This window comes from Capsicum annuum, chromosome 4, assembly GCF_002878395.1.
Source record: "Capsicum annuum cultivar UCD-10X-F1 chromosome 4, UCD10Xv1.1, whole genome shotgun sequence".
Classification (NCBI taxonomy): domain Eukaryota; kingdom Viridiplantae; phylum Streptophyta; class Magnoliopsida; order Solanales; family Solanaceae; genus Capsicum; species Capsicum annuum.
Genome location: NC_061114.1, coordinates 76,078,069 through 76,104,249, shown reverse-complemented (window position 1 = coordinate 76,104,249; position 26,181 = coordinate 76,078,069). Strand labels below are relative to the sequence as shown.

The following is a 26,181-nucleotide window of genomic DNA, read 5'->3' as shown; positions in this document are numbered from 1 at the left end:
GGCTAAGGGGGTGAATTGTTGGGTATTTTTCTCGACTTTCTTACCGTAATTGAATATTTCTTTTTGGAAAAAAACACAGTTTTTCCATATTAGGCTAATCCTTTGTCTTGTAGGAAAAGGTTTATGACTATAAATAGAGGCTTATTGTAATAACTCATACTTATTAATGAGAGATAAATGAGTAATTTAGCCATATTATTAATATTAATTAAGAGAATTTAAAAGGAGTGGGCCACTTTCACGTTAAGTTACAGAGAAGTAGACTATTAGGGATTTTTAATCCCTTTATTGCTGGAAAGAAAAACAAGAAACTTAGGGTGAAATTTGGGAGAGTTGAAAGTCAAAAATAAAGATTTTGAAACACTGTTGGAGGCTATCAAAACTATAGGTATTGACATCAATTAACATTACAGTAACATATTTGAGTATTATTTTGGAAGTACAATAGCATGTATGGGAAAGTTATGTGGTGAATTCTTTATATTGTTAGGAATTCTCTCAATGATTCGTCCAAATAAATTCTAGTCACTGGAGTAATGATTAGTTAGCATTTTAATGAATAGAAAGGTTGTAGTCACATTTTTGTTCATATTTTCAATTTATTCAATCATATACAACAAAAGTTTAGGGCATTATGTTCTTTTTAGTTGTACATAGATGGGTACTATTTTAGGGTCTTGGGTGTTAATATGTTGGATGAATTTTCATCTATTAATTTTCAATAGTGACATCTAATTTTTTTTTACTCATAATTCATGGGTTAAGGTATGAAATACTAAGACTTAGCCCTAAACTTAAAAGTTAAGGATATTGAGACTTGATCCCAAATAGAATAATTGATATTGTTATTTAATATTTTATTTGGATTGATCCTATTGGTCCTTGTTGGTTGGTGTTCTACTCATAGCAAAGTTGGGTAATTTATCATTAGCAAGGTAAGAGAGACTTTAAGATTTGATGTTTGCTTTTCAAATTTGCTTTATAAAAATTATATTTTTCTGCCTAGTCCATGTGTTGGGACAAGCGTGAACTTGATAGAATCTATGGCCTTTGACTAGCTATAGATATATATTTTGTGAAGCGTACTGAGAATTATTTAGAGGTGAAATGTAAGGTGATGTTGGGGCATTGAATATATTTTCTTTACTATCGTTATAGTCTCTTGGGGCATACAAAGTTGTCGTAATATGTTAGGGGCATTACTTATGTTGCCGGAATATGTTAGGGGCTTGTACATGCTGCCGTAGTAGACTTTTGGGGCATTATATATGTTGTTGTGGACTTATTGGGGTTCTAGGCTAATCACCTTTGCTACCGTTTATGACAAGACGTGAGAGTTGATTGAGTTGAGATATAGAGTGACTTTTTGAACTTCCGTATGGATCTTATTGAGCACTACTTTATAAGAGATATTGTGTGCATATTATTTATGTATTTTGTTGTGCTTTGTATTTTTTTAACACTTATTCCAGGGGTATTAAAGTAGCGGTCCGAGGATCTTATTGGGTTATATTTACATATAGCTCATTCCGTACTTATATGTCTACAGATACCATTGCGAAGGGAGAGACTAGTGGTTGATGATTCGTACGTGTGATTTCCATTGATAAGGTGAGCCTTCCCATTATTCGTGAAGGCTTTCATTCATCTTGAGATCATTTTTAGATTATGTTTCTTTTCGTTGGGTTTACATGCCCGAAAGTTGAACTCATGTAACTCTGTTTAGATGCTCTTTGATCTTAGTGTAAAATTTAGGTTAGAGGTTTATTATTTAAAGTATTATTGTTTCCATAAATCGTTATATGATAACTGGTTGGATAATTACTATGCATTTAATGGGTATTTCATGCATTTAGAGTTGTATATGTTTTTATCTCAGTGTCAATAGACATTGTGAATGTATGGGAAAATCAGTTCTCCCAAAAAGTGGTGTTAGTGGGTGCCTGTATGGGAAAATTAGTTCTCCCAAAAAATGGTGTTAGTGGGAGCCAGTCACGCCTAAGGGTGAATTTGGAACGTGACAGTTATTCTACTAACTTGATAGCATCCACAATGTTGTCCTATTGGTTTTGAGCGTTTTTCTTAGGAGGAGAATTTTTAAGACACAAATGTTTAAGTGTCACTTGTGTGAAGCTCTTTATATTCTGAATTTCTGAGTGAATTTCGCGAGGTTACTTCTCTAGATATTTTGTACTCTATCAGTTGATTGCTCATCTCCTATCATGAATGTAGGTGAACTGACAGAATTACGTTCAATTATTGTGTCTTTTTTGTTATATTTCTCTTGGAAAAAGTCATCATTTCCATCCCAAACTAGAAACAAAAAATTTAGGTCACACCTAAACTATTGTAGTGACCTGTTACACACCTAAACAATAAAAAAGTGGAACTATTACCTCCCCGTGACACACATTCTAAGGCATGTTTCTTACACTTGTTTTAGGCGCGTCCAACCTTTTGAATAACAAAAATAAACGGCTAAAAACATTAAAAATACAATACTTTTAATTTTCAACGTATCTATTGAACCCTAATTCCTATTTAAGCCAATTTGGGCCTCCAAACTAAGAATCCTAATTTCCAAATTTGTCTTTCAAAATCAAAATTGATGATCATTTGTTTGAAAAATTGGTAACTAAATGTTAATAAAAGTAGTTTTTTTTTTTCAATTGAAAAAATATTAATAAAATTAAATTTTTTTATTTATTCATTTTAATATATGGGTTCCGCCTTCTTTAATTTCTTTTTCTTCCCCAAAATCACCATTAAAACACCACCATTTACACCATCATCATCAAACTCAAAACTTCACCACAATAATTTTAAGAATCCACCATAGATTTCATTATCGGAATCACAATACCATTGTTAACATCAAAAGTTACAAATCCACCACAAATTCGCACTTGCAGCTACTAAATTCTAATGACACCTTACAATTGGCAATGAAACTTTCCCTTTCCCTTTTGTCTTCCTCTTCCCGCACCTTCCACCGCAAAATTTCATCTTTCAACATATAAGCCACTTATCCAAAAAATACAAGCCGTTGATGCACTACAAGATTCACATAAGGATAAAACAAAACCCCAGATGCACTAGCCATGGCAATCAAGAACACCGCATCAATGATAACAGAATGAGACTGTTCATAATCAGTGGATGGCATTTTCTTGCTCAAAAAGGGGCAAGTTGAATTCTTGATTTTTGGGTCTTTCGGAGGAATTGGGGTATGTAACAGACCATTTGGGTTAAAAAGTTCAAGATTGTACCTGGAAATATAAAAAGATTCAGTCTTGAATGAGATTTTTAGAAAATCAGATCAATTAGTCTTCACAAATTCAATGAAGATATTGGTAACTGTCGGTGGATATTGGAATATTAATGGTTAGTCAAATTGAGAAATTTGGAGTATTTTGGAAGGAAGAAAAGTGATAAATGAGAATAAGCTTATGAAGATCTAGTGTAAACTAAATTTACGGCCGGCTATATGGAGATTGAAGTATGTTGAATTCCTTTGGTGGACTTTATACACTCAAAATTTATGTTTTTTTTTCTTCTATTTGGGTCGGGTCGGGTTAGAATGGGTTAAAATAGATGGGTTGGGTCAGATTTATTGAATAAAATAAAATAATTAAATTAGACACGTGACACCACCATAGAGCGAGTGGAGTACACTCCACTCATTGAACTTGGGCATAGGTATCACGGGAGGTAATAGTATCACATTTTTATAGTTTAGGTGTGTAATAGGTCACTATGATAGTTTAGGTGTGACCTAGAATTTCGTGTATAGTTTGAGGTGGAAATGATACTTTTCCCTATTTCTCTTCTATCTTCTTATTCATACCTTTGCTGGTTTTCACATGAAACTTGATTATTTTGGTCCTAAATAATACTTACCACCACTCGATGTTGAAGCCTCTGACGGTATTTTGGAGGCCAACGAAAATAGTGAAATAAAATATATTGCATAAATAACATTATCTGCAGCAACACCTGCAGCCATAACTGATGGAGACACACCAAGTGCATCACAGATAGCAACATAATTAATGGCTGCAAAACCAGAGAGAGAACATTATTCGGATAATAATGAAGCAGCAAAAGTGCTTGTAATGAGAAATACGTACTTTAGTTTGTGCCATGCACAAAGTTGTGGAACTATATATGATGTAATTCTGTAGAGAGTATTAATCTTGCACAAACAAGAATTCTCATCCCAACGGAAAGTGATTCCAATGTATTATATCTAACATAATATACATGAATTAATGCATGTGTGATTTTCTCAGTTATCTTGCATGCAACATCAAATATAAGCATAACATTTCACATGAATCCCACTAAAAAATTTAGAATTATGAGGACATTCGGAAAATTTGTGTATGTTTGCGTGGGTATGTGTGATTGTCTCAGTTATCAAGCATGCAATATCAAATATAAGCATAACATTTCTCATGGATCCTACACAGAATAATTTAGAATTAGGAAGAACATTCTGAAAATGTCCAGGTTTGTTTCAAAATATTAAAGGATTTCGTGATGATTATTTCCGTTTGCAATAAAGTCCTTAATCAAAAAGCTCTTCTCAAATAGCCTGCTTAAAACATAAGACAGGAAATTCGGCAACGATAGGTCACAGTGTAAAAATGTTTCTTAAATATTTCTTAATTTTTCCAAATAAAACTGAATTTAAAGGGAACACTTGTACTGATTTCTTAAACTCCACTCATGTGAGCTCGTTCACATTGCTAGTATAAAGGAGGAGGGTTGTCAAGGGTCAACCGAAAACAACCTTTCAACCCCATAAAGGAAGGGGTATCGTTGCATATATCTTACCCTCCCCAAACTCCACTTGTGGGATTACATTGGGTTTGTTGTTGTTGATGCACTTGTACCGATCTCCTAAATAAGTGTTTCTCACTGCTTTTATAAATCTATAGATTCTTTAGAAAGCTTGTTAAGAAATTTACAATTAGAATAGCAAACTCTGAGTTCTTTCATTCTTGGTGATTTAAGTTGGTCCTTATGTCACTACGGCTTCTGAAATCCTTCTTTGGCCCAAATATCATGTACAAACGGGGAGTTCAACCAGCTTAAAAATATTTAAACCAACTATTTCTAATTTGCTATTGACCAAAGAGTAAGCCAGGAAAAACAGTGAACCTCACACCCAAGTTTCCCTTTATTATGTTTAATTGACCTAAATTTCATCTTATTCCCACCTAATTTTCATATCTGCTGATCGTGTTCGATTAAATATACATTCATGACCAGAAAACAAATGAAGAATAGAGGGAAATTTTTTTCTACTAATATTATTTCTTTCATATTTTCTCTCCAATATTTTAAATATTCATAGTCTATCATTTTATCCTGTAGTAATTGTAGATTTACAAATTTCTGTATAATAATTTATCCTAATTGTACTGTAATGTATATCTAATTCTAGATTTTCAATGTTATTTATTATCTTGTGTGGTTCTTCTCGTAGCGAGTTTGTTAAATTATATAAACTATCACATGTACCTTTTCCTAAACTTTCTAGGGTTTCTTCTATCCATATTAATTTTTCTTTTTGATTCTCTATTATTTTTCCAATTCGATTTCTATAATTAATTTCTTCATTTAGATTATCTTGATTTTCTCTAGTTTTTCTAATATATTCTAATATTTCTTAATTTGAATAATATCCATCTGGGTAATTATCCAGGTATAACTGTTTTATCCAATTTATAGTTTCAATTTTATAGTCTAAAACTTTTTCTAATATTATTCTCTTAATATCTATAATTTCTATATCTCTAAGTATATATAAGATTAATGTTTTAAGATTATGTATCATTTAAAATTGGTTAAATACTTTATTATAATATTTTTTTAGTTGTTTGTTTTAATCTCATTAATTCTTCTATATTTTCACTAAGAAATTGTATATATTTTATATCTATTTTCCAAGATTCTAATTATACATAATTTATCATAGTTAGTATGTGGGTTTGGTATGTAAGTATTTATAAGAGTAGTTCGGTAGGTGTGGTATATAATTTTCTAGTCATAAAATATCTATCAAATATTTTTTTCAATATGGTTTTTCTTATATCTACTATTTTTATATCCTTAAGTACATATAAAATGAGTATTTTAAATTTATCTACCATTTCGTCAAATAAATAATTATTCATTTTTCATAGAATTGTTATTTTCAAAATATTCCCTTCAATCATGCACATAACAAAATATGATCACTTTAGATTACTATATACTAGATAATTCTTAAATAACATATTTTTCGGTCACTATTAGCATGGTAATATGGATACTTTTCCCTTAAACAGCGCCTCTACTTTGGTTACTCCCCTATCACGGCTTTCTTGCCTTACCGGTTTCACCTTTAGGATGGCATAGTTCTTAGAAATTTTTCTCCTTTTCTACATTGCTAATAAACTTCTTAACATGCTATTTTTTGAATAATTCTACTATAAAGCAACTAACATGAACTTATTTTATCATATCATGATTGTTAGGAATTTATGAATTTAGCTATTCATAATAGGAAATGAATATACCTGTTCAGGTAGTTTTGATAATTCTAAACTTTGTTCCTCCATAGATTTTTCCATTGAAATATATACCTGTTTTTTAATAAATAATCAAAATATTTGTTGTAGACAAGAGAGAGTTTTTTTTTACTTTAACGCATGAAGGCTTACTCATCTTTCTGCCTTCGATGCCTTTTATTTATAATCTGAAACTTTACAAAAGTTTTCCTTCCTCATTTTACACGTTTCTAAAACTTTACAAAAAGGCTTCAAAAATTATCTACCTACCCTAATTTGCTATACTTTACAAAAGCTTTCTAAAAAGAGAAAAACTTATTAAAACCTAGACTAATAATAGTCAAAAACCTATACAATTCTATTAATTTACGCAAAGAAAATTGTGAAATTTTGTTACATGTCGCTTTCACAATTTAACAGCTTGTCTTTTATCTCCATTATTATTTTCGCTGATATCTTCTTCTTGTCGTATCTGCTGCTTTTTTTTATCTTCTTTCCAGCTGGCATGCTTATCTTCTTGATTTTTTATTTTATTCTAGCCAAACTTTTGTGATAATATTATCTTCTCCATTTCATCTCAAACATTGATGATCTGGATATTTGTGTCTAATTATCTTGCAATATCTTATCAATAATCTGTCTGAAATAAATCCTCTCTTAATTGCTCTTGTAGTAGATTATTTTTATAGGTTAAGTAATGTCATTATCCATTGTCTAACATCTTTCATATCTGCTTGTCGTAATTCTTTTGAATTTGAATAAATCATCTGATGGTCTCTTGAATAATAGCTCCATATTCGGTTTCCATTGGTATAATTGTTTGCTAGTTCTTGAATAATCATAGCTAGTCCAATAAGTCATTTGTTTGTATGAAAATCAGGTATCTCGATTCTGGGTATCTCTGGCTGCTGCACAATATCTTCTGGTATAATCATATCTCTGGTTAATCCTATTTTTACAACTTTTATAACTGGTTTTATCTCGTCGTATAATATATCTGCTGGTGCAGTATAACACTTTATATAAAATAGATTTCCTTTGGTTACTCTTTTATAGGTGTTGAATATTTTTTGTAATTCTTCCATAGCTGATAGTTCTTCTCCATCTTGGGTGTATATGGTATTTAATAATCTATAATCAAAATAAGTTTTATTAAGCTTGAGTTGGTTTTGGGTGGTGCAATTAGCTTGTTGTGACCTTGTAATCTTTGAGTTATATAGTTTGTGTTGGGTTCTTTGATATCTGTAGCTCTGGGGTTAAGGTTTAGAAAAGTTTGTACTCGGTAGATATTTTCTATGTATTTTTGAGCTGTATAGTTATAAACTTTTTTATCTTGGTTCAGACTATCTCGATATGTGGTAATTTGTGGGGGTATGTTCAAGAGGTCTTTTTGTATTTTTGGTGTAAATAGTTTTTCAAATGTCTTATTTAAGCTCATATTCTGGTATCTTTGTCCATTACCTCCTTTGCTTGTACCTACAATTGTAGATTGATAAACGTTATGGGTTTTATGGAGTGTCCCAACGTCTTCTTTTCTCTGGAATTTTAATGTCTTCCGATTAACATAGCTCTGCACACTGCTGAGTTAGCTGATTTGTAGCTACAGACTTCAGTTTATCTTCATTAGTCTTTAGCTTTTCTATTTCATTACCCATACTGTCCACTTTCATTGAAAGCTAGTATTCTTCTTTTCTTCTACTAAATATGTTTTTTATTATTGGTATTTTAAATATTTTTTCTACACTTAAATCTAAATCTTTTCCTTTTATTTCATCAAATATATGACTATCAAATATTATTTTTTGATCTGTTCCTTCTTCATTTAAATATTCTTCATTTGTTATTATTTTTATATCCTCTTCAGTTATTTGGTTTATTCTTATATCTTCTTCAGTCATTTAATTCATCTAATTCACTATCTATTTCATTCTCTGAAATTTCATATATACTATCTTCACTTTCTAATTCGTAATTATATAATCTATCTGCATATATTCTGTATTTTCTATTTTTATTTCTGATATTTGTTTATTTTTTTGGGGTTTTTAGGTAATTTACAATCTCTAGCTAAATGTCCTAATCTTCCGCATTTATAACAAATACATTCTTTTATAGATTTCTTTTTCCTATATGGTCTTTTATGTTTATAGTTTTTTACATAATATTTTTTTTCTTGGTTCCTTATATTTATATTTTGAATTTTTGTATTTCTTATATTTCTTATGTCTTTTTCTTTTCTTATAATATCTTCCTTCGCATCCAAATTGAAGTGCTATTTTATCTTTGCAACATGCTAAATTTCTTATTAATGTTTTTTCTATTTTTATTTCTTCTCTATATTTTTCACATAGGTTTCTATATCATTGTTGTAAAAATTTTATTCTTGCTCCTAGAGTATCTACTATTTTTGCTCCATCCCAACTTTTTATTATTTTTGAACTAAATGGTTCAAGTAATTTATTAAAATATAATTTTCTTATTTCTTTACTTTCTTCTATATTATATGTTCCTTTATAATAATATTCTTTAAATGTGCAAGTATATTCATCTATGTAACACATATTACATATTGCTAATTTTAACATTAAATTCCTATTTATATCTTTCTCTTCATTTTGTTCTTCTTCTATTGTTGTCATGCTGCTAAATTCATCTTTTATAGCTATTTCATATTTTTTTAATAATTCTATAGGTGTTAGTTTAGTTGTAGTTGTTGATGATGTTTCTTCTGTAGGTTTGTCAGTTCTTAATACCCTTTTACTATTTTTAGTTCGATTTCAAAACCATAATTTCACTATTCCTATTAGTGTTGTTTCTATATATTCTGGTGCATCTGTTACATTTATATTATTATCTAATAATTATTTTGTCATATATCCTATCCATAATTGTATTGTTTTTTCTATATTTATTACACAATCTAAGTCTAAAAAGTTATAATTTTTATTAACTATTTGTTTTGGTGTCCATTTGTCATATTCATCCTTTAGATTATATCTTTTAAACTTATTCTTATAATATGTGGGTTTTCTTATTTCTGATGTTCTAAGTATTATATTTTCATCTTTTTTTTTATCAAGAGTATTTATTTCTGTGTTTCTATTTTCTATGTTTTCTTCATTAATTACTTCTTGTTTTTCATTGATTTCTAAATTTTTTGTATTTGTTAAGATTTCTGTATATGTTTCACTATCTTCTGAATCATAATTATCTGTTTCTTCAACATCTATTGTATTTATTTCTAATTTTTCTTTAAATTGATTTATCTTATTTAATACTTTTTGTTCTTTATCTTTTTCTTCTTTTTCTTTCTGTCTTTTTTCATACAAATCTTTTAGCATTTGTAGTTCTTTTTCTAATTCAACAATCCTACTATTTTTAGTTTCTTCTATTTTTCTGTAGTTTGTTATTTTATTATTTATATTTCCTTTTTTCTATCTATTTCTTCATTTTCTTTTTCTATTCTTACCATAGCTGTCAATTTATCTTCTAATTTTAATTCTTTTTTTTCTAACATTATAATTTTTTTTAACATTTTTTTCTAATTTTAATCCTTCATGGTTTTCATATATTTTTTCATCTATTATAAATTCTTCTTTGTTCATTTTTTATTTAATTGTTAATAGATCATGTTGGTATGTATATTCTAGACTATCTATTGTTGATTCTAAATTTGATATTTCTTCCTTTTGTGCATTTATGGAGTTTTTACTAACTCCGGCAATTATATTATATTGTAGTCTTTCTATCCTTATTTTTAATTCTTTACGCTTTTTAGATATTATTTGCTTTAATTCTTTATATTTTGGTAAATTTTGTACATTATTTATCCAAATAACATTTTGGGGAATATCTAAATCTAGTTTTATCAAATAAATCATAATTAATAAATCAATCAAATAAATCCAAATATATACTACTTCCGTAACTTTTAACAGCATAGGCTCTGATACCAATTGTAGGGGGTGCAGATAATTTGTGTGGTAAAATAGATCTATTATAAATACAATGGATCTATTTTTATTTGTGCGTGGATATCTCTTAACTTCTCTAAATATTTTTATTTTTATTTTTATTTTGAGTTTATTTATGTTAGTTTTATCGATATTCATATCTTGGGGGTGATTATATGGTAATTGGTTAAATGCTTTATTATAGTATTCTTTATTTTTTTCCTTAGTTTTTGTATTTAAATTTCTATAATCCATAATCATTCTATTGATAAACTTGATATTATGTTATTCAATATCGCAAGGTACATAATCCAGACATGCTTCTACCTCTCTCAAGGCATTTTTAGGTTTTTTCATGTTCGAACAAAGATAATGATGCATCATCAGTCATCTTTAATTGATTGGGCATGTTACACGTCGTCCATTAAGAAGAATCACAAAGTACTTCCAATGGCAATCTATCACAATGAAGATAGGTCACTACTGCTCACCATCAAAATGCAAGAGCCTTTATGAAAAGCTTGTCATTGTGAATCGTTATCTTAAGAAAATTCTCAAGATATAGTTTTAATGGTTGACCTTTTGCTCCCAAGAAAGTAAATGGTAGATATATGCATATTCTTGGTTGAAATACTCACTAGTATAGCAATGCTACTTATTCGGACAAACAACAAATAATGAAGTTAAAGAAAAAATTAATATTTTTTATCAAGTTATTGGACGACAGTATCTAATTATCTTTCGTTCAAAAATATTGTATTTAATGAAAATTGAAGATCGTTTGCCAATGTCTTAACAAATTAATGAAATAAAATCCCGAAACTAGAAACGTTTAGTCCCATCAAATAGTGCCTTCACAACTAGAACTAAAACAACGAACCGCCTGCATTAATTTCAACAGTTCAGGCAAAGGGGATATAAACTAATATTGAAGATAAGAGAAAAGAGTGCTATTTTTAGTAAGAAAAAGGACCTGATCAGAGCAAGAAAGCTAAAAGTAGAGGACCAGTAGAGAGTAGCACATGCCGTAAATTTTCTCTGAACAATAGTAGTGGGTTTGTCAGTGGCAATAGGTATTTCAACACAACTGAGTATGCTGGCACTTCATAAGAAATAATGCCCATGTTACTTGCAGTCAGTCCCACTAATGTGATAACCAATGCAGCACTAACTATACTGCCAATTTTAGTCTTATCTGACCTTCAGAGTTCAGTCCATTCTCATACTTCAGATGTCAAACAAACATATACTCTTTGGAATTCCACAAATGTTTACTTAGCGAGATTGACAAAAACAAAAAAGGGGCAATGGGATATATGTGTTAAAACAATCTAGATGAGGTGGTTCAAGTTAGGGGTGGTGCTAGAGGCGCACTTACCAATTCACTTGAACACTGTAGCTTTTGTTCGAACTCTACATATATATACCAAACAATCCACAAGATATGTATATATATTTGACTGAGAACCCAGTACCTTTTGTTGCCACCACTTTCGCTTTACTTTATTTTACTTTTTTTTTCACCTTGTGTTAAAGAATAGGTAATAGATGAAAGAAACAATCCCATATAGTGTACTTAAACTAAGTTTAAAATTCTCACTCTATATATTATTGATAGATATTTGAATGTGGACATGGTTATCATTCTAGTATTAACCTAAAGTGGTGCTGGAACACATAAACTTTAAATTTGCCACTGATTCACCCTTTACCTACGGTCAAGTGGCTTTCTACTCCTCAAATATGGTAAGTTCCAGGGGTGACTCAAGTACTTCGGTGACCTAAGGCGAAAATTGAATAGAGGCCTTAAACTTTTAAATGTATATATATATACATATACATATATTTATGTATATATATATATATATACATATGTTCTTATGAAGTCTATATTTTAGATATTTAGAGATGCAAAGTTGTTAGTATTTTTTATATAGTCGATTTCTTCTGATAATGTTTTTTGTTAATATAACTAATGCATTTAATCTTTCTTTAGACATAGTAGTTTAAAGTTTAAATACATCAAATTTCTAATAATTTTTTACTTTTATATAAGAAGTTTATGTTTTCTACGAATAGTTCTTAATATTTTTTTTTATAAAAAGCCTATAATCTATTGTTGAAATGAGGCCCTCAAATTTGGAGGCCTAAGGCAGTTGACTATTTTTTAATTATATAGAGCCGGCCCTGGTAAGTTCAATATAAGCATCACCCAAAAAAAAACAATTGGGGGTGGGTGGGGTAAGGGTGTTGAGCTGTAATATAATTAACAATGGGACACGATGAACAATAAAATAAGATCCAAATAGGTTATAGGACAATATTTACCAGAGACCAAAAGTGCCAGTTGCAAAAAGAGACATCCATATACCCATTTATCGTCCGAAGACACAATAGGAGGGGAAATAACAGAAGATTTTGCAATTATAGAACAATTTTCATTACTTTTTTGGGTAAAGTATTGAGTGTTGACGGATTTAGGAGCAGGCGAAGAAGTAGAGAGAGCAAATGTTCTTGTTGGGATATTAAAAGGCGACAATGGGGAAAAGCGAAATGGGGGCTGAAATTCCCCTACTACTGCAAATGCCATTTTCTTGGAGTTCTGGTCACCCACCAATGAACTCTTCTCTTCTTCTTTTATGTTCTTTTCAACTTCTTCTCCCTGTTTTTTTCTTGCACGATGGATGCAGTTGTCACTAGGATGGGCGTTCGGTATTCGGTTTAGTATTTTCATAATTTGGATTCGATAATTTGATAATCGATAAATTAAAGTAGATACCAAATACCATACCATTAAACTTCGATTCAGTAATCGGTAAATTAAATTTTGGTTTGGAATGGAATTCGGTATTACCATGTTAAAGTTGGACATGTTTATAGTGATCCTATTTGGTGATAATAGTGGTGATTTCCAACCAACTTTTTGAGAAAAATTCCATTTTGTTTGGTAGTTTTACACCTCTGAATACACAGTTTTACACTAGAAAAAATAAATTTTGTTTGGTCTTATTACAAGTTGATATGTGTGGCTCAATTAATGAAATACCTTAAAACCTATGTTATTGTAGTTTGATCCAGCTCTAAGAAGGGGAGAACTGGATGTAACACGAATAACATTTACATCAAACTGGATGTAACACAAACTGAATGTAATGAACTGGATGTAAATGTGATGCAAAGTCATAATATTACTTCTTATAAATATGATAGAGAGCAATGTATGTTATGTTGTCTGCCAAGTGCAGAGTTTTTTTGATAATTTCCATCTGTTGTTGAGATGTGAAACAAGGATTAAGAAGGCTTGACCAAGTCCCCTTGGTTAAAACCATATTACGACCTATGTTAGGAATATTAGAGTTAGGCAAGTGCAGCCAACAATGGTATTATGTATCTTGTGACTTCTTATCTATTGTTCCCTTCTGGGCCCTGATTTTTATTCTTAGCATGATATTTTCTTCAAAAGTTGTCATATTTTAGTTGCAAGAAAGTCTACTGTGTAAAGTTGAGAGTCTACTTTATGTGTATGTTTAATAGTTTAAAGTTTTCTTGAGCAATATTCACACAAGTATGTGGCCTTTGGAGTGTGGACTAGGTATGTGGCCTATGGGTCACTTAACTATTATTGGATATTTGGAAAATACCAAGTACCTAACGGTAGTAATATTTTTTACCAATCCCGAACTCAAATACCGTAATTTTAAAATTTTACTCCTATATGCCATCCCAAATACCAAATTACCGAATACCAATTATCAAATTTTTTGATTCGGTATGGTAATTCAGTTTTTGGTATTTTATGCCCACCCCTAGTTGTCACATTAGTTCTAAAAAATCTTCTTGCAATTAGGAATATTTGCGAAGAAAATTGAACAAAATGGGTCTAGTAAGGATTTTTGATATTAATCAAAGTTACGTTTGGAAAGAGATTTAAAAATTTGATGAAGTTAATTATGGATCAGACTAATATTTTAAAATACAAAAATATCTATAACTTATTTAATTTATAATAAAATAAGGGACTTCAATCATTTCTCATTATATTTTTCAAATCAATTTTTCAAAAAATAATGCATCCTCTCTTTCTCTCTCAACTTTAAGTTAAACGTTTCTCTCCTTTTCCTCTAATAGAACTCTTTTTTTTCTTCAAACAGATCACCACCATCAATATCTCCGGTGACTTTCAACCTCTGAAGACCCTATATTCTACTTTCTCATCTTTATGTCTTTTATAAGCCATCGATTTCTCTCTCTTTGCTGGTAAACTTCTCTTTTTGCTGATTTTCAAAAACTAGGACTTTTTAGTTAATAAAGAAAAAGAAGAATTTTAATTGTATTCTCTTCAAGTATGAGTTAATAATTTTGAAATTTGATGCTAAAAAATCAATAAGAAATTCAAAAAAAATCCTAATTCATCGTATTTGTTGTTTGATGTAAATGTGGTATCTTTTTTGATAAAATATGATGTTTGTTGTTTTTCTTATTTTCAAACGTTGTTGTAAAAATAGAGAAACTTAAATTTTGACTTTTTTCAGAGATATCTTTTGTTATAATTATGTCTTGTTATTTGTGTTATTGTATTGAATCACTTCAGTTGGTAGTTTTTGGTGTTGTTGCTGAGTGTTGTTGTTGTTGTTGTTCTTGTTCTCGAACATTATTTTAAAAATAGTGAAGCTTGAACTTTGACTTTTTTCAGAGATATATCTTATGACAATAGTGTCTTGTTGTTTGTGTTGTTGTATTGAATCACTTTATTTGATATTTGTTTGTGTTGTTGGTGTTTGTTAGTGTTGTTGGTGTTTTCGATGTTGTTTGTTTTGTTGGTGTTGTTTTTGTTCTGTATATGTTCTTGGTATTTTGAGTGTTGTTATTGTTGGTGGTGTTTTATATTTTCTTGATTTTGTTGGTTTTGTTGTTGTTGGTGGTGTTGTAGGTGTATTGATAAAAATATTGGGGTTGTTCAAGTGGTGATATAGCTTGGTGTTGTTGTTGGTAGGGGTGTTCTTGGTGTGAGATTACTTCTTGTTGCTATTGGTGGTGGTGGTGGTGTTTTTGTTGATATATGTGCATGATAAAAATATTGCCCAATAAATATGTAATATGTTTCAAAAATAAGAAACTGTTGGAACATATTAAGCATCTATTGAAAACAACTATACCATCTGTTGGTTTATTATTAAGCTTCTTCCAACATATGATTCATTTGTTGGAAGAAATCAAATCATTAGCAAAACTATTTTAATTTCTTCTATAATAGATAGGTCATTCGTTGGAAGAAATGTTGAAAAAAATCAAATTGATCCTATTACTGATTTGTTTTCTTCTAATAAATGACTTGTTTGTTGCAGTAGATGAGTCATCTGTTGAAATAAAGAAAAACAGTAGCAAAACTGTTTTGATTTCTTTTAACAGACGGATCATTTGTTGAAAATATTATTATACTATGTTGTATTTACTAAACATATTGTTACCCTCTTTTTAATGATGCACAAGTCAATTGTAATTTTTTTATTATCTTGTTTGTAGATAAAATGACTCTCTGAAAAATAAAGTGAATCAAGTTCTGATAAATCAAGTAAAATAGCTAATTACAAACACCATTAAAAGAACTTGTTGAACAAGCCCTTTCACAAAGAAATAAAGTGTTATTATCTGTACATACAAAAAGAGATTAAAGATGTTAAAGAGAAAATGAATAATATATTATAGGAGAATTAGTTAAAAAATCTAGAGATAATGAAGAAAGGAAGGTGAGGGAGATAAAAAAGAAGTTGTAAATGAGGAAGATGAAAATAACAATGAGGAAAAATATAGATATGGTAGGAAGAAGATGATGAAGAAAATGATAAAGGAAATGGAGAGGAAGGTGAGGATAAAGATGAAAAAGAAAGTGATAAATGAGATGAGGAGGGAAAAAAATAAAAACAAAAGTGAGAAAGGAGATGATGCTGAAACTGGGAAAGATGCTGAAGAGGAAAATAAAAGAGAGGATGAAGAGGAAAGAACTGGTGATAATGTTGATGATGATGTTGAGGTATGATCGATCGATCACAATCGTAGATTGAAAGCCTAACATGATCTTGTCAAAATCTTAGTATTGACAAGTTTCAAATGGAGATGCCTATAGATGACCCTATAGATTTTACTAGTGATTTTGTTATGAAACCTGCCATGGGTAAAAAAATTTAATAATTCTAGAAAGATATTGAGGAATGAAAAATTGAAGAATTATTTTAAGTTTAACTGTTTTGGACACTTTCTTGATCTACCGGAGGATAATAATGTACACTATCAAATGACCATGACGTATGATCTCCTCAAGCATAAGATCAAGTATAAGCGTAATGATGATGAAACTTTGAAGGATGAGAACAAGAAGATGGATGAGATTTAAATAAACTACTGCGACATGCTAGTTTGGTTTAGCATGAAAGAATTTATCATAGTGACTGGATTGAGATACATCTTCCTTTTGAACCTCTTCCCACAGTAACACCCTTAAAAAAGACAAACGCAAGCCAGACACTTAAATCAGCCAAGCATCTAAAAAAGGCAAAACATTAACCAAGACTTCACCATAATCAATAAAGGAAAATACAAAATAAATGAGTTTCTGGCTATTGTTGGATCAAGCTACAATGTCAGACAGTTGATTCTTGGTTTCAAAATCTAAAAGTTTTTGAAGAAGAACAAGAATTCAATGTGTTTAGTTTGATTCGTGCATTCATTTTATTAGCCAGCGACAACAACAAAGTCGTAGAACCTGAATTATTGGTGCTTGCTCAAAATAAGGAGGAATTCAATAATAATTTATAGAGATATAAAAGCTTTCATGACTGTCAAGCATTTATTGAAAAAGTTATCTTCAAAGATGATCAACTTATACGGTTTTCCTCAGAATTTCATGATAACCTTCACTCCTAATTTTTTAGGGTTTCTTTTATTTATGTTATTGAATAATTATTCTGAATTTTTATTTTCATCATGTTTATATTTTTAAGTTTGGGCATTTGAAGTCATTTCTCATCTCCGATAGTAAGTCAAAGACTAATTAAAAAAAGTTTCTCATCAAGTATCTTTAGGTGGTTGTCTATCAAGAACAACTTAAGGATGAAACTCTTTGATCTCTTTAACCCTTTTGATGATGCAATAAGTCTTCTATTAAATAGAATAATTTTACTCAATTTAACAAGTTAACATATTGCATCAGATGTATTATTTTTTGTAACAGGTATCTCATCTGTTGGAATAAGTTAATTACCTGTTGCAACAGATACGCCATTTTTGTAACTTATCTTTGCAAATTGCCCATCTACTTTAACTTTAGCAATAAATGGATAATCTATTGCAATATATACGTAACTTGTTGCAACAGATGAATAACCTATTGTAACAAATTATTCATCCGTTGTATAATTTCTCTGAACTTATTAACAGATTACCCAATCTACTACAAACTGATGCAATACATAGGTAATTTATTACATCAGATGTCTTATCTGTTGTAACAAATCATTTTTCTACTGTAACAAATTACTCATCTATTGCAAGTTATAAATTGATTATAATATATCTACTTTTATTAAGAAGTTGTATATTTTTGGCTTGTCCCTATTGAGAAAGAGTTATTATTGACACAAAATCATACCCTAAGGTGAAATGGACAAAAAAAGAATTGGTTGAAGTAACAACCATCAATAGAAAAGAACCTAGGGAAGGTTAGCTTGTTCTTGCTGAGCATGTTGTGGAGATTTTTGGTGATGCTGCAATAGATTTGGGTATTGGTGTTAATATTGGTATTGTTGTTTGTGGTGTTGTTGTTGGTGTCAGAGATGCTGATGAGCATATTATTGATGCTCATGATTTTTTTTAAAAAGAGTTAACTATGATGCTTGACATAACCCGCCCTAGGGCCTTATCGTAACAGGTGTCTCAAGTCCGACCAGGACTGGAGACCACCCCCGTTACCCAATCCAACCTTCAGCCACCTGCCCTGAGTTGGCTGAATTCTGAACATGAATGTTGAGTGGTAATTCTACCACTCAATCGTACAAATTATACACATACACTATCATATTTTGTATTAGAAAATGAGGCATTATCTGGATTTAAGTGCACTAACACCTACATTTTGTAGGTATGAAGTGAAGAAGGTGAGCATATGTGGAATGGAGCTAAAAAGGGAGCAAATAGAAGCAAAAGAAGTGCAGATGGAAACCTGAAGCAGTCAGCCTTGGTTACCACGATAACGCTCCTCAGACGGCAGTCGTTGTCAATCTAGGTGGTCCGCAAAGCGAGGTCGTGGAACCTAACCACGGTGGCGGTTAAGCATACATGATTATAGATTAGCAGGAGCTGGCCCAAGGGTAGAATTGTAAAATGTCATGGATGAATCCCAAAGCATATATAAGCGAAAACGCTTCCTTCTTTGGGTATTGCTTATCTCATAAGTTAGTTTTGAATTCTACGCTTAAAACTTTAATTGGGCACGTGTGTAATAAACTTTGGAGGCTTAAATTTCTTAGATTCTTGTTGAAAAATGAATGCTTTGATTGACCCATATGGTATATCTCCATTTACTTTCTTCATGAGTAGCTAAATAATTTAGTCTTGAGATTATGTTTAACTAGTGTGTGATTGTGTGTGGGTATTACGGTGTTTGCATGGATTTTTGTTGTTGAGTATAGATTACACCATTGCTTGAGCTTATGTATTATATTTTGATGGATGAAAACTCTAAATATTTAAATGGGTTTGATGGGTGAAAGATCCAAGCTCTAGAAACCCTTTTTCATCCTTGACAGAGGGAATTAGGTGAATATTAGGTAACCCATAACATCCTTGAAAGAGGGTTATTGGGGGACAAAATAATGGTGAACAACTAAGTCGATGGTTTACTGCCCTTTACAATCTCAGAAATAAGTGTTTAGGGAGTGTAAATCATGTCAAAAGCATCATCCTAGAAATAGGGATGCTTGGTTGAGGTTTTGGATAGCTATATAAACTCCATATTTTTAGGTGCTCAAAAGGGCCAATGGATCAAATCGTTAGGTTTTTGTCAAAAGTTTTACCCCAATGATCTTTGACCTAGCCTATCCATTAATTAACAAATAAATCCCGTGATAAAACAACATTGTCCCACATGCTTCACCTCTAAAGAGACATAATCCTAAGATTTCTCCAAACCGTGAATTCAAACCAAATATAGAATTCACCACGTACTTGTTGAAGTTTGTGTGAAGAATTTTCATTCAAATCCCCCCATTTACTTTGCATGTTGTTTCCATTAACAACTTTAATTCAAACCAAAGTAGCATTCACCACGTACTTGTTAAAGTTTATGTGAAGAATTGTTAAACAAATCCCCCCATTTACTTATGCAAGTTATTTCCATTAGCATTCTGGGTAACCTTATAGTAGCTTGAGCACCCATAGGTTTGAAGTCTATAGTATTCACTCCTTGAGATTCGATCCCAATTTACATTGGTTTACTTTCAACGACCGCCTTACCCCTCAATTGTGGGAGTAAGTTGAGCGTTATCAAAATGGCGCCGTTGCAGGGGAGTGAAATATAGATTTCACTTTTCCAATGCTAATCTTACTTTGGAATACTCAGAGTGGGGTAATTTACTTTATTTGTTGTTTTTAACTATTTTGTAGCTGATCAAAGTGTGAACAGAGCAATAAGCGATAAGGCAAGTAATTTTGGCCCCGTTGATGCCCACTAGATGATGAGGGCAAATTAAATAAGGAAGGGCAAACAAGTGCTATCCACATCCCACCAACCAACGGAAAAGGTATGTTTCATGTGACTAGTGTTATGCTTCGTATGCTGCAAATGAAAGGATTATATGGGGGTCAAGCATATGACGACCCAAATTTTTATTTAAAAAACTTTGTGAAATTTTGTGTGCTTTTTAATATAGTGCATATTACAAAAGAACCCATCCGGATTCGACTCTTTCCATTTTCCTTAACAGGTAAGGCGGTTTTACGGCTTTGCTCACTTTCACTCGGATCAGTCACATCTTGGGAGGAGCTCACTATAGTGTTCCTTGATAGATACTTCCCACCATAAAAAATGCTTCAAAAGAGGGATGAGATTGTCAACTTTCAACAATTGAATGGAGAACTATTATTTGAAGCATGGAGAGTTTTAATGGAAAGCTAGTCCAATGCCCAAATCATGAGGTCCCAGATAAGATGCTCTTTGAAATTTTTTATAGATATCTTAACCCATTGAACAAAACGGATGTGGATAATGCGGCTTTTTAATTTAGAGGTAAAGTATCCAAAGAAGACCGAGAGTGGCACACCCGTGATGCCGATGCTCCTAAGACTTCTTCTACTGCCTCTGTGGTGGCCAATAAGCAAACAAAAGGAGAAGAGAATAAGAAAGAGAATATGGCCAAGATGATGACCCAACTTGATCTTCTAACGAAACATGTTATGAGTGTACCCGCGAAAGTGGTAAATACCATAACATCAAAGCCTTATGAAGATGATGATGAGGCAAGATGTCGGATGAAGAGATTCGGTACTTCATAAACTACTTGGGGGGTTCCCACCCCACCTATTAAAGGCAAGGTAGGAACCAAGGTTGGATGGATCATGATCGAGATAGAGATTGGAGAGATAGCAAATATGACTATGACCACTACATCTCTCCTCATGATAGGGGTAAGGCCAAAGAGTTAAATAACATTAATCCTAAAAAGTTCAAGACCGAAGATGTGTAGACAAGGATTTTGAGTAGAGTTGAAGGTATGGACAAAATGGTCAGTGAATTGAAGTGTGACTTCTCCCTGCTCTTTGAAACGGTGGTGTCTCACTCAACATCCATCAAAAAATTGGAGACCTAAGTCGGGAAAATCTCCATACAAATAAATGCAAGGGTTGGAGGTGAACTTTCAGGTGACATAATTGCTAACCTAAAGAATGAAGAAAAAGTCCTAGCAATAGTCACTAAAAGTGGAAAAGTACTTGACGAGCCCTTTAGAGAAGTTGTGAGTGAAAATATGCCCAAAGCCAAGGCAAAAGAGGTAATGTCCAAAAGAGAGGTAAGTGATGAGAAAGAAATGGATGAAAGCAATGAGGAAGTGGTTGAAATTGAAAAACCGCAAGGGGAAGCAAGGATAATCATCCATGTTTCTCCGTCGTTCCCTCAATGGTTGACTAAAAAGAAAGAGAGTGACAAGTTAAAAAAATTTATGACAAAACTTAACAACCTCGCAATAAATATCCCACTACTCAAAGCGATACATGAGATTCTAAGATATGCTAAGTTAATAAAGAAGTTAATATCCAAGAAAAAGCTTGTTGAGGCTGATACCATTGCGGTCACTCATGGGTGTAGCACTATCATGGATAGCAAAGTTGTGGAAAAGAAGGATGAACCTGGACCGTTCACAATCCCTTGCACAATTGGGACTCATGAGTTTGCAAAAGCTCTTTGTGACCTTGGTGAAAGCATCAACCTAATGCATTTTGTCTTATATAATAAACATGGATTGGACACTCCCACGCCGACTTTGATGTGACTTTTGATGGTGGGTCGGTCCATAAAAGGCTGTTGGGTATATTGTTTGATGTTCTTATAAAGGTGGAAAAATTCATTCTCCCGGTGGATTTCGTTATGTTGGATTGTGAGATGGAAAAAGAGGTGCCTATCATTATTGGTCACCCTTTATTGGCCACCTGGAGAGCCATTGTAGATTTAGAGCTAGGGGAGATAGAATTTCAGGTACAAGAAGATGAGGTCTAGTTCAAAATTTGCAAGTCAAAGAAACAAACCACAGAGCTCCAAGTAGGATCTCTGGTGGATGTTGAGAATTAGAAACTGAATGATAAGGGGTTTGAGGACCCGCTGTGAGATTAAAAGAAGAAAGACATCATGCCATGATGATAAATAAGGCGCTAGGTAGGAGGAAACCTACAAATGCCATAAGAATGGCTTGTATCCTTTTTTGTTATATTCTTGTAATGTAGATGTTGTCTTTACATTTGAATAATCCATATATTTGTGGCACTTTGGATTGCATTGAATGAGCTTTAAAAAGGGAAAATGTGAAAGTCTACACTCATATGTGTCACATGACGCTTATGATGAGTACAAGGAGGACCAAAAGAAGCAAAAAGCTATTTTTGATCAGCTTGAGGAAGCCTACTCCTCTTGGATAAAATCACACTGAGACCTCCGGAGCGCACATGAAAAGATGATCAATAGGGAAAAAAAGAGGGATGAATTTTTTATCAAATGTCGAAAGGGGTGAAGGGTCTATGGAAGGTTCTTAAACCTCGAAGTAGGATTCTAACTTCTTGGGTGGACAGCGATAATGAGACCTCGGCTGAGTTGTCAGATCTTTATAAGGATGGTAATGATACAGGGTCAGAGAGTGATAACAGTCATTGATAAAAATTTATGGATCACCCTTATCACTTTTATCCTTAATTATTTATGCAGTGGAGACACTGCTACCTTGTCAGTTGGGGGTGTCTCCTATTTATTTGATTTGGGCATGTATTATTGATATTCTGCATACTTTTATGCTTTTTTGGATAATTCTTACTTATTATTTGGGTTGTAATATTCAGACACTCTGATGGTTCCCATAACTACATGGAGTAGATTTTATTCTTGTTTTGTTAATTTGTGATTTTAGTTTCTAGCCATAGATTCAAAGGAAGTCTGAGTACCTATGGCATCGATGATTGGGATTCTCATTCGCACCCATTGGTGAAATCTTAGTAACCATATGGAAGTTCGACCATGCTATAGTTTGCAGTGTAAGAAGATAGCTTGGATTATTGCCATGACTAGATAATTATGCATGGTTCGGGTATAAAAGCAAACACCGCCCTCCATCTGAAAAAATAATAGTCGAAGGCATGGTCGTGAGCAACTTTGTGACAAAAATTTCTCTCTTAAATTGACTCTGAAAGTCGATTGCAAAAAAATAGGGGATGCTTGTTCAAAAATAATTATCTTGTACCTAATCCTAATGCCATAAAAAGATCCACAGTGTTCACACATATATACATTAACACAGTTCTAAAACACAACTTTTTGGAGGGGTATCAAAAATCAGTTAAAATATGATTACTGCACTAAATACTTAAATCTCCTAATTACACAAAAATAAAACACAATACGAAAAACACAATACGACACAAAATTATATTAGACATGCCAGTTCTATAACCATACCATGATCGAAAGCACAACAACAAAAACTCATAGTAGTATGGTATGCCCACCCCTAACAAAAAATTGTGCACTGTCCTTAATGTGCTAAAACAAAGTAATATAGATGGAACTGAGAACATACTTGAGACACATTAGGTGCCTAAATCAAGACCACCCTTAGATGGGGGCATATCAACTAGTGGAGGCAGTGGTGGTGGTGGTGCACTATTGGATGATGCACCCATTATTATAGATGCACACCTCTACCTATCAACAAATACAAAATCCAAAAAATTATACCTAATCTTTTTAATGGCCTGGTCATATGGTAAATCAAGGTCTTGTAAGTCATTTATAAGACCTCTCTTTGCCCCAACTACTATACCTTCTCATCACCCTCTGAGAGAAAATCAAACTATCTCGGTATGCATGGAGATGATATCTGGACCACGTGGGGTATAACTGAGGGAGTGGCTACAACAAAGCTATCTATGAGAGAGCATACCTCTGCTCGTAATACATTAAAATCCTCCATTATCTTGGCTTGATCTGGTGTAGTTGTCTCTGTGTATCGAGCTATAACCAATCTCTCATGCTCATCGAGCCGCGTCTAGAAGTCAACACATAAATCAGACAGTGTAGTACTCAGTGTGGACTCTCATTGACCCTGTGCCTACTCAAATCTAGTCCTAAACCCTAATCTCATTTGCTTATAGAGGGTATTCATCTTATTCTCAACAACCCTCACTATAGTATTTGTTGCCCTCTAGCTATCTACTTAGCTCTAAAACAACTCACTAGATATAGTAATCATACCTATCACAAGAGCTTTAGTGGATGGGAAAGTAGATTCTATAGATGCACCAATCGACTCTAAGGTCAAAGACGGGACTGAAGAAGAAGTAGCATGCGTCCCCTTTCCTTACATACTCAAATCTAGAGCCTCTCTCTGCTCCCTTATCTCTATGTCAAAACTAACACCCGTATTATCTCGATGTGCCTTAGTAGGCTCTGTGGATACTACTGGGCTCTCATACTGGGCCTGTGGTACTGCTTCCAGCTTTCTCAATCTCCTAGAAGTTCTTGAACATGCTAGACCATTTATGTTCCTCATTTATGTCGTCGCCCTCATAGGTACCCTTTCATCTATGCCCCATATCTTAGGTTCACCGGCCTTATCACACAGTATATGAATCATGTAAGGGAAGGGTAGATTACTCAACTTCCCAAATGTCTATCATGCAACTCATGGCAAAGAATAGCAACAAAATCAACCAGTTCTGCTCTATCCCATCTCAATGTATTATTCGAAGTAGTGGGGATCAATTTTTATCTAATAATTACCACGAAAACATGGCCTCCAGTGTCAATAGTCACTTTTTGATCATAGCTTACCCCTCGATCCATGGGATTGCATTACCCAACGGGGAATATAAATAGCTATCCACCTAGCCATCTCAACCCTCTCACAATGGTACTCAACCTCCCACATGATATGTCGATCATATGCGATCCTTAAACTTTGGCCTCACTCAATTGTAGATGTAGGAGCAATGTTCTCTTGGTCGAAGATAACTCTCCAGATAGTCTTTGTCGGTATGTTTACTCTGACCCCGCTAACCTGTGTGTGCTCAAGCTATGGCTACCTAGAAAATCTGATAAATCTCGAATGATGGCACATAGGAAGGACTGTGGCAGCTCTCTAGGATGCATAAAATTCCCATACCATAGTCGGGCTATAAGAACTAAGTGCCCTAGTTATCCACTGTAGTTGATATCTGATACGCCCAAATTACAACTCTCGTTAGAAAGTGTAAGCGGTCTCTGTCAAATATAGAACCCAACTGGGTTGGGTGTCGAATCCCAGAGGGAATACTATGGTCACTAAGTATTGCGATTATTATTAGACTGTTGATCAAAGGTTCCAAGATAAGGGGGGTTTTGGTTTAAGTTCATAATAATATTATCAGTGTAACGATGAGATGATATGTGTAATAATATTTGATCACAGAGAATGACAAGTTAGGGTTATGTCCACTTTGTAGCTTCTACTTCTCTATTAACTATGAGTAATACGAATTTTATACATGCATGCACTTATAGAGAGACGTATTCTAATTCTAAATCCAAGTGTTTTTCAACCATCAAGGATTTATTCACCTTAGTTCTCTCGAATCCAAAGTGTACAACCAATTGTACGAACTCTCCAAGAATTTAATCCTGCTAGGGCATTAACGTGTAAAATAGAGGTTGGAAACCCTATTTTCTCGTCACACTCTCTTTTCCAAACAGTAACTTTTCTATCAAACAAGTTATTGCCATAATGGCGTATTCCCTATGTTTGCAACCATGAGAATTCAATCAAAATGAAGAGAGTAATGATATAAGTGGATTAACACATCATAAATTCAAAAACCCATAGCAATAGAGAGTATACTACAAGGTTTCCATAACCCTAACAAATAAACTTAGCTACTCATGAAAA

General features: G+C 32.5%; 1 non-coding gene and 1 pseudogene across 1 annotated transcript; both read right to left on the bottom strand.

Annotated features, from left to right (window-relative positions):
* The window catches only part of LOC124897955, a 49,205-nt pseudogene extending 36,102 nt beyond the window's left edge, over positions 1-13,103 (bottom strand).
* Positions 13,104-20,592: 7,489 nt separating this feature from the next.
* Positions 20,593-20,703, bottom strand: LOC124898273. Its single transcript, XR_007055248.1, has one exon. It is a non-coding gene; the product is annotated as a small nucleolar RNA R71 (small nucleolar RNA).
* Between the last annotated feature and the right edge of the window lie 5,478 nt (positions 20,704-26,181).